General features: G+C 37.5%; 1 long non-coding RNA gene across 1 annotated transcript; it reads left to right on the forward strand.

Moving 5' to 3' along the window:
• The first annotated feature begins 4,059 nt into the window (after positions 1 to 4,059).
• LOC147365699 (uncharacterized) lies at positions 4,060 to 9,058 on the forward strand. Its single transcript, XR_015132300.1, has 2 exons — positions 4,060 to 4,694; positions 6,013 to 9,058. It is a non-coding gene; the product is annotated as an uncharacterized LOC147365699 (long non-coding RNA).
• Positions 9,059 to 9,513: the final 455 nt, after the last annotated feature.

The raw sequence follows: 9,513 nt of genomic DNA on the forward strand, positions 1-9,513 counted from the left end.
ATAAAAAATCTAAAGTTGATTTGAAGTTGAATCACAAGTAGTTTGAGGGCTATTGTCATGGATTTTACCCACCATTTTATTTCCAGTCCAGCTCACATGGTAAACACCCATGAGTATTTCTATAGAACACTGTCTTGCTGCTGCTACTACTGCTGCTAAGTCGCTTCAGTCGTGTCCAACTCTGTGCGACCCCATAGACAGCAGCCCACCAGGCTCCCCTGTCCCTGGAATTCTCCAGGCAAGAACACTGGAGTGGGTTGCCATTTCCTTCTCCAATGCATGAAAAGAAAAGTGAAAGTGAAGTCGCTCAGTCGTGTCTGACTCCTAGTGACCCCATGGACTGCAGCCCACCAGGCTCCTCCATCCATGGGATTTTCCAGGCAAGAGTACTGGAGTGGGGTGCCATTGCCTTCTCCGAACACTGTCTTATTGGCAACTTAATAGTGTTTAGGATTAAGATGAGTAAATATGAACCATAGCCCAATTGTACTTTTCCTGTTCTTTCTTATAGAAAGCAGTTCTGCAAGAAGTTGACACATTCAGTTTGGCCAAAAGACTTGTCAGAAGTATTCATGAGTCCTTGACTCCAGCAAATGCAGGTACCCTCCTAACTTCCATGTACTAACTTACAATTTTCACATAGTGCTTATAACTGTTCTTATGGGCCATAAGCAACAAAGGGGCAAACTAAGAATAGGTTACACATGCTAAATAGCTTCAGTCATTTCCAACTCTTTTGCAACCCTATGGACTGTAGCCTGCCAGGCTCCTCTGTCCATGGGATTCTCCAGGCAAGGATATTGGAATGGGTTGCCGTGCCCTGCTCCAAGAGATCTTCCTGACCCAGGGATCAAACCTGCATCTCTTACATCTTTTGCATAGGTTCTTTACCACTAGTGCCACATTTGAAGCCCACAAATAGGCTATATTTAAAATTCAATTCTAAACTAGTCAATCTTAAGGTAAAACAACCCTGAATACTCATTAGAAGGACTGATGCTGAAGCTGAAACTCTAGTATTTTGATCATGTGATGCGAACAGGTGACTCATTGGAAAAGTCCCTGATGCTGGGAAAGATTGAGGGCAGAAGGAGAAGAGGGCATCAGAGGATGAGATGTCTGGATGGCATCACCGATGCAATGGACATAAACTTGGGCAAACTTTGGGAGATGGTGAGGGACAGGGAGGCTTGGTGTGCTGCAGTCCATGGGGTTGCAGAGTTGAACATGACTGGGCAATGAACAACAACAAAGAATTTAAGTAAAACTTAAGATGTTATAATTATCTACAGAGGTAAATAGTTTGAGTTGGAAAATGTGTGTGCTCACTGAAATGTCATTATTTAGAAAACTTCATTTTATTTTTTGATCAGGCTTTGTGACATGCAGGATCTTAGTTCCCCAAACAGATTCTCAACAAGTGGACCATCAGGGAAGTCATTTTAATGTATGAGATAAACTGTTAACAAATTATACATGACTATTAAAAATTCATAAAATTTTGACTGACAGTAACTTCCTCCCAGGGAATATAAAGCTGACCTAATTCCAATACACCAGCAAAATTTAGAAGAGTTATTTTTATTTTTGAAGAACAATGATGAACATTATAAACAAGCATGTTCTTTATTTAAATAAACAGTTCTAGCCTTTTTTTCACTGAGACACATACTGCTATTTGTCCCCCAATACTCATAGTCTGTTTTTTTTTTTCAGGGTCCTATCTGGACTTTATTTAAATTGTGTACATAGCTTATTCATCAAGGATTATTTTTTGCATTAATTTTGACTTTTAAAAGCATTGCAGTCAAGTATTATTTATCTGGCTTACTGAGTTCTTTGGCATCTCCCTAAATTTAGAGCCTGAGGTGAATGCCTCATTTGCACCCTAGCCCCAGTCTTGGCAGAGCCAAAATTGGAACCCAGGGCTGCTGATTCCAAAATCATGCTCTTAACTATTTTCTGTGCTGATCCCTTACCCATATGTGCATGTGAGCACACATGCACTCATTTATGGTAAAATATTCTTTTCTTCAATAAACCTTACTGTGGCAATGGAGAGGGCAGGGGCTTAGAAATCAGACAGTTCTGGGTTTGAACCTTAATACTTAATATTATTCTTTTGGCTGCACTGTGTCTCGTTGCCATGCTCCAGAGTTTCTCTCTAGTTTTGGTTCCATAGTCTCTTTATTCAGAGAAGGCGATGGCACTCCACTCCAGTACTCTTGCCTGGAAAATCCCATGGATGGAGGAGCCTGGTGGGCTGCAGTCCATGGGGTTACGAAGGGTCAGACAAGACTGAGCAACTTCCCTTTTACTTTTCACTTTCATGCATTGGAGAAGGAAATGGCAACCCACTCCAGTGTTCTTGCCTGGAGAATCCCAGGGACGGGGGAGCCTGGTGGGCTGCGGTCTGTGGGGTTCCACAGAGTCGGACACGACCGAAGTGACTTAGTAGTAGTAGTAGTCTCTTTATTCCTTAGAATCTCATTTTTTATGTTTTGCTAAACCCATGGCTATTTGGAGAAATGGCAACATTTCTCAACCTTTCTTGCAACATGGTGTGACCCTCAGTTCTGGCCAATGGATTGTAAAGAAAAAGTTCAAACAGTGAGAGAGGGTTCACCTCTCTCTCCTTGCTTCTGATGGATAGAAAGGGTAGAGTTCCAAAAATCATCTTGGAACATGAGTGAAACTTTCTAGTTATAAGGATCTTTGTTACTGACTTGGTAGAACCCTGGAAACGTTAAGTAACATATTCTTCATTGCCTCACTGTCCAATCTAATGTCCCTCCAGGGATCCTAGGGGAAGGTTGCCCACGGGAACACTGTCTCTAATCCCTCATTTCCATCCACTGTGCACAAAATTGCTTTCCCAAAGGCCTAAAGGATAGTTAGTAACCAAACTACCCACCTACTGGTTCGGTCTGAGTTAACAGATACTCATTTCAGATTATCTGGGCAGATGAGGTCAAAATTCGAATCAGAGATGTGAACAGGATAGCTTGGGAAAAGCTCTCTAATATGTGAAAAGAAAATAGAAACTTTAAATATGAAAAACAGAGGGCTTCTTTGGGTAATAATATTTGAACTGAAGTTTAGTCAGACTCTTTAGCACCAAGACGAATTTTTTTTTTTAAGTGGTATTCAGCTTGGGAAAGATGAGCATAATTTTCCAGGGGCTTTTTAGACTTTTAAACAGTAATAGTTCATGACATAGTGTAAATACTGAGAAAACTAAATATTAGTTTCTGTCTAATTTTGCTGGAAGTTTCTCCCAAATTTTTGAAGTATTCTTAGAAAAACCCACATTATGTTTTCCCTTTTTCAATATCTAAAGATTAAATATACTTTGGTGTGTTGTGTGTGTTAGTTTCTCAGTCGTGTCCGACACTTTGTGACCCCATGGACTGTAGCTCTCCAGGCTCCTCTGTCCATGGAATTCTCCAGGCAAGATTATTGGAATGGGTTGTCATTCTCTGCTCCAGAAAATCTTCCTGACTCAGGGATTGAACCCAGGTTTTCCCCCCATTGGAGGCACATTCTTTACCATCTGAGCCACCAGGGAAGCCCCTATATATGTTGATGTTTCTGTTTACTAAACTTTAAATTATCTTTAATATTCTTTCTATAAATCTCTTATTTTATACTTATCCGCCATTTGCACAAAATTAGACCTGTTTTTGTCCTTATTTTTTTCATGTATCTGGAAATTATATAACAGCCGCATCCCAGGCAGCAAATCCATCTGTACTTGGGTAGAGACCGTGGCACTGCTTATGGGACTACTGAGCTAGTCTGTGTGTCTCCTGATATTATTCATCATTGAGTTTTGTGCCAGTTTTTGTCTCCTAGGCCTTTTCAGTTTACATTCCTCATTCAAAGAGATGCCAAAAAACCAGCAAGAAAGCATTTATTAAGTTGGACAGTGAGACATTACAGAAATGAAGGCGCTGGATGGATGAGTATTTATCTTTACGAGGCCCCAGCAGCAAAGCCTGTTAGATACCAGCAATTGCCTGATTTCGTTTGGTGTTCACACCACTGTCTTCCTGCTTCAGTGTGCCGCAGTCCTCAGAGAACTTCAGAAAGGACTGTGAATGTATTATACACATGTAAGCACTTCTGGAAATGAATTAGTAGAGACAAAGTCATGCATTTTTTTTTAATAAAATCATGACAGAAATCTATGGAAGGAAGAAAAGAAAGTGCATTCTTGAATGTTTAGTAAATCAAAATGCATGGCTGACAAAAATGTTTGGGCTTAATTCCTTACCACAAGTTGAGAACTGTATAAAAAATATTTCACATGACTTCTGTAAGCAGGGATAGAAGCAGAGTGGCAGCGTTACTGCTTCGTGGTTTTGGTGGGCTTCCATGGCTCAGCGTCTTCTGATCCTCATCTGCCTGAAAGGCCAGAAGTCCCTTCTCATTGATCCAGTAAGTTCCAGGTTTCTGACACTGTCAGGAACTTCTTACTAGTTAGCATTAGAAGCAGTCATATATATTTTTTTTAATTAGAAAATGGAAATCTATGTATCTTCAGCTATACTGGAGCTCCTGCACAAGGAAACAAAAGGCTTCTTGGACTTTGAAAAGACTTTTGACATCATTTCTGCTTCTCTAGCCCAAGCACATTGGCTGCCAGGAAAGCTAAGGTGAAGCAGCTCTGACAAGGAAATACGTGGAGACAGGTGAGGAATGCCACTTTTTCATCCTCTAATTTTTGTATATCTACTGGGGCCACTAGGGAAGGATGTTTGACTTTTAAAAATGCTGTGGTTGGTAACTTTGGGCTTTCTTTGTGATGCTGACACAAGATATCATTTCTGGAGTCAGGTAATTTGCAGATGTTGTATACTTTGGCCTCATGGAAATTGAGGGAAAATATCTTTAAATGGTACTAGCAAAAAAAAAATTCTGGCATGAAAAGTAGTGTCAAAACTGAAGTATTTCCCAGGAACTCACAACTAGACTGAAAGTTGATGGACAACAAGGGCTGAGTCCAATATAGTCTTATGTTACCAAATGTTTAGTATGTGCCTGGGTAAGTTACTCATGAAATATGAGTCATATATGAGGAAATTTATTTATTGATAAAAAATTATAAACAGAACTTTTTTTAAAGGGTAAAAAAAGCTTGCTTATTATTTGACCATTCATACTCAGAACTAGTTAATCATTTATTCATTAAACAAAAATGTACTAATGTCTTCTGATGTCAAAACAAAACAAAATTTTAAAATGAATATTAATTTATAGAAGGACAGTTTAAAGGAGATAAAACATAGCCTCACTCAACAGAGTCTTTAACTCAATTAAAAGGTGATTATTTGAGTAAAATAGAAATTATATAACTATCATAAAATCCTTGGAATCGATCAAAAAATTCTACTGGAAAAGATAAATAGTAGAATAGTAGTCACAAATTTCCAACATCTAAATGATATTGGAACTACAAGTTCATACCAATCACAGGTTATAAAATATTGATTTTTGGAATGAAATTTCCAATTGGAGTTGATTAAATCTACTTTTGGCCTAATTTTGATGAGATGATTTCCTTTGTAGCATTAGGGGTAATTTTGAATTACAAATGTAGTGTAACAAAAGCCTAAAGAGAGAAAGAAAAAAATTAAAACTGGATATGTACTACTACAAGAGCTAAGAATTTCTTGTAAAAGATATTGAGGCACCAGTTTTCAAGCACCTTCATTGATCTGAGACTGAGGAGTTACACTGCCCATCTCTCTGCCTAGACCTGTTAGGAAGGATGACACACACTTACGTGGACTCTCAAAAAGACGGAAGTCAGACCCGAGGAAAGCTAACACATTCTTTTTTTGAGGTTGTGGACCACATGTTTGATGGCTTTGGGGTCAAATAGCTACTGAATATTTTCTGTCCTAGTTACGGAGGGAAATGAGATTAATTATTAAATTAGAACAACTGATTCTTCTTCTGTTCTCCTTTTGTCTTTTCGTGGCCTGTATCTTCTTTCCCAACTTGCAGGCAACTTGGGAAAACAGCCTCTCACTGTGGACAGTAACTGCAGCCATGAAATTAAAAGACTCTTGCTCCTTGGAAGGAATGCTCTGACAAACCCAGACAGCATATTAAAAAGTAGAAACATCAGTTTGGTGACAAAAGTCTGTATACTCAAAGCTATGGTTTTTCCAGTAGTCATGTACAGATATGAGAGTTACACCATAAAGAAGACTGAGCACTGAAGAACTGATGTTTTCAAACTGTAGTCCTAGAGAAGACTCTTGAGAGTCCCTTGGACTGCATGGAGATCAAACCAGTCAATCCTAAAGGAAATCAACCCTGAATATTCATTGGAAGGACTGATGCTGAAGATGCAGCTCCAATATTTTAGCCACCTGATGCGAAGATCCGACTCATTGGAAAAGACCATGATGCTGGGAAATATTGAGGGCAGGAAAAGAGGGCGGCGGAGGATGAGATGATTAGATAGCATCACTGACTCAATGGATTTGAGCAAACCTTGGGAGATAGTGGATGACAGAGGACCCTAGTACACTGTAGTCCATGGGGTCACACAGAGTTGGACATGACTTAGCAACTGAACAATAACAACAGCATTAATAGAAAGGTAAAATATGATATATTTACATGCATAGATTCAGATAAAATAAAAGATCAAAGGGGAGAGGCATGTCAATATAGAAACCTCTCTTGATGTGCACAAATCACAAATTCAGTTCAAGAACATGATCAGCTATAGTGAAGATTCCCAGAAGAAATCATTTTTGTTCCCACCAGTCCCAATCCCTTTTCACCTCTCTATGAAAATACCCCTGATCTACATTCCAAGATACAAAATATTAGTACATTCATCAAAATTCCCCTCTTGCTGCATGCCCTCAGACTGAGGATGGGAAAATGAGCTCAGGGAAATGCTTTTGAAATTCTTTGGAATGCAGCTAAATATAGGAAAACATGAATTACAATTGCCCCATGTAAGCAGTAATTCACTGGGGGGAAAATGGTGTCTGAAACCACAAAGCAGTTGATGATTCTTAAATCTGGCAGCCAAATCATGAGATCCTAGGCTCTGATCTTTTTGGAGGATCACTATTTCTGACATGAAGGTTAAAAGTCATTAATTTCCTCAAGTTACCATGCAAGATTTTTCCCAATTTTATTTAATTGACTATATTATTTTCAGAACCTTGATTTAATGTCAGTCACATAAAGCAAGAAAATAGATAACATACCAGAAGTAGAGGGGCAGAAATAGGTTATTGAAGGATATGTACTTTACCAAGTACAAAATCTCTCTTCTCCTTCTTTGCTTTCTGCTATCCATTATGATATGAGTAGCACAATTGCATGTGTGTGTGTGCATAACAAAGAAAACAAAAAAGTTCTCCTTATATTTTCACATTGAGATAAAAATCTGCTTTCACGTGGAATTTGTTTCTTCGGAGAATTAAAACATTCATAAAAGCAGGTGCTAAATCAATCCTATTAGATTACATGCATTTCTCCACCCTATCGTGTACCCACATTTGTACACTATAGCGTGGCCATGTGGTAACTAATTGTGTAGTATATAAAGATTCTGGAAGAGAAGCAGCCCATTTTCTTCTCAGATAGTGGGAGACAGAGTAACATGTACACACTAGAGGAGATGCTATGGAAGAAAAGAAGACAGGCTGAGAAGCCTGAAGAGATGCTTGTTAGACACAGCAAAAAAAGAGACATGGGAGAACAGCAGGCAGACAATAAAGCAGAAACAAAGAGCAGGGAATGTTACCTGTAATAAGGGTAGAGGTTGTCCTGGAGTATTTAAGTTTTAATTTGACATACAAGAGGGATTGAATCTTCTAGCTCTAGAATGGATAAAATAAGGCCTGGAGGTGGAAGCAGACTGATAACTGAAAAAGAAGCTACCTGTTGGAGAGTAGGATAGACAAAGGCTGATTAACTAAGAAGATTGTGAAAGCCAGGCTGAGCACATTCAACTCAATATAATAAGAAATTTAAAATCATTAACACAGCATATAGGGATTTTTAAAAAAGATTTTATAGACATATAAATCTAATCTATTTGATTTTAAATAAATTAGCTAATCTTTCTGATACTCAATATTTTTCTTCTGTAAATAATATAATACAGTTGATCCTTGAATAGTCCAGAGGTTGGGGCACTGACCCTCCAAGGGGTGGAAAATCCCAGGATAACTTTATATCCTATCCTCTATTCAAGCAACTGTGGCTTAGATAGTACTGTAATATGTATTTCATGAAAATAAATCCACATATAAGTGTACCTAGTCAGTTCAAATTTGTGTTGTTCAATGTTACACTGTTATCTACAGTATGTTGTTGTAAAGATTAAATATGCTTACTTATGCAAAGCAGGTGGCTTATTTTAATATGCACAGTGATTATTAATTAGTTCATCCTTTCTCCCTTCCTTTAACAGAGTGTTATAGAAAGTAGAATATTAAGACAATTAGATAGTGAAGAATGTTAGAAATTGAATTTAGTAGCAATAATCAGTAGACAAAGTATAGAAAAGGTCAGTATTTTAACATGCCTACTGGTTAATGGACACTATTAATAATTTATCATTGTCTCTAAGATAGATCTTGATTGCAATAAGACAAAATAGTTCCTATTCATTTCAACCTTAACAGATACTTCCTTTATATGAACAGAGCTATCTGATAGGTATCCTTGTCTTTTTAAAAAACATAACAATGTTTGGCTTTAGGAGTATTTTGAGTGCTATAAATTATTCTTGCCAAAAACCAATCCTGTATTCTTTGAGCCTTAACAAATCTAGTAAAGCGAACTGTTCCTGCTTTTAGCACAAAACATTTCACTGTTAAATAGGTGACCTGCTTTTAATAAATACTAAAGTTATTGTTGGCTCTAAATTCTCTCTATGCAACTGAATGAATATTTGTATGTATGCAAGTTCTGAAACCTAATACAGACTGTAAAATTGTACAAATCCGCCAGTAATTCCATTTGTCTGTACAAATGGTGTCAAGAGAACTCAAAATATATTTCAAAACTTTCACGTTGTCTTTGTTACATCCTAACTTTCTATTGCTATACTGCTGTTCAGCTAAGGGTGGAATAATGTCAGAATTTCACTAATAGGAAATTGACTATATTATAGGAAAGAAAGCTGTTGTCAACAACTCTCATATTTTAGAAATTTTAGAGCTACTCTGGGAAAAAAAATGAACTGGTAGGTTAGTTTTACTACATTGATATATTCCCTGGTATCTACTTGAGTGAATTTATATTGGTTTTATTGAAAAAACACTTTGGTTTTCAATTTAACTTTTAGTGGTAAAATTAGACTTTTTAAAAAATAATTGTTTTCTTTTTAAAAATTTTTTTTATTATTATTATTTTTACTTTACAATATTGTATTGGTTCTGCCATACATCAACATGCATCCTCCACGGGTGTACACGTGTTTCCCATCCTGAATTGTTAGCAAGGCTTCCCTGATGGCTTAATCGT

The sequence above is a fragment of the Bos grunniens genome, chromosome 9 (genome assembly GCF_055505025.1).
Source record: "Bos grunniens cultivar Pamir isolate PY7600 chromosome 9, Bosgru_T2T1.0, whole genome shotgun sequence".
Taxonomy (NCBI): domain Eukaryota; kingdom Metazoa; phylum Chordata; class Mammalia; order Artiodactyla; family Bovidae; genus Bos; species Bos grunniens.